The 652-nt window shown below is 29.4% G+C and overlaps 1 pseudogene; it reads right to left on the reverse strand.

Annotated features, from left to right (window-relative positions):
- Nucleotides 1-40: 40 nt before the first annotated feature.
- LOC111733892 lies at nt 41-159 on the reverse strand (annotated as a pseudogene).
- Between the last annotated feature and the right edge of the window lie 493 nt (nt 160-652).

The raw sequence follows: 652 nt of genomic DNA on the forward strand, positions 1-652 counted from the left end.
CCTTGTCATCTTACAATCCCTTATTTTTTTTTATTTTTTATGCCTACAGCTCCTGGTCTTCCTAGGTGGTCTCCCATCCAAGTACTAACCAGGCCCGATCCTTCTTAGCTTCCGAGATCAGATGAGATCCGGCTTGTTCAGGGTGGCATGGCTATAGACTGCTTTGTATATGTAGGTTTTTGCCATTGTAAACTAAGTTTTATGGTTATTTGATTATTTTCTGGGAATAAATTTTTAGGAGTACAATTACTAGATTACAATGTATAAACATTGATATGTTGTAAAATTCTGTTAACTTAATTTTCCAACAACATGTAAAATTTTTTGTCCTATTTCCAAGAGTAGCATTTTATTTCTTTTAAGGATTTGCTATTTGGAAAAGACAAAAGTATTATATTTAATATAGCTTTAATTCTGACTATTGCAAACAATGTCTATTGATTAAATAATTTTTTCATATATTCAATTTTTATGTAAATTGCTTACTTTTAAAAATAAGTCTGTTCATTTTGATTTGGTTTGTATCACCTATTAATATATAAAGTAAATGAATTGTTATTTATGTCTAAAACTTTTATTAGTTCTTAAAATAAAACCAGGATTTCTGCTTCTGATAAGTTGGAATGACAGGAATTGAATTTTGCCTCCTGCC

Source organism: Pteropus vampyrus, unplaced genomic scaffold (genome assembly GCF_000151845.1).
Source record: "Pteropus vampyrus isolate Shadow unplaced genomic scaffold, Pvam_2.0 Scaffold677, whole genome shotgun sequence".
Classification (NCBI taxonomy): Eukaryota; Metazoa; Chordata; class Mammalia; order Chiroptera; family Pteropodidae; genus Pteropus; species Pteropus vampyrus.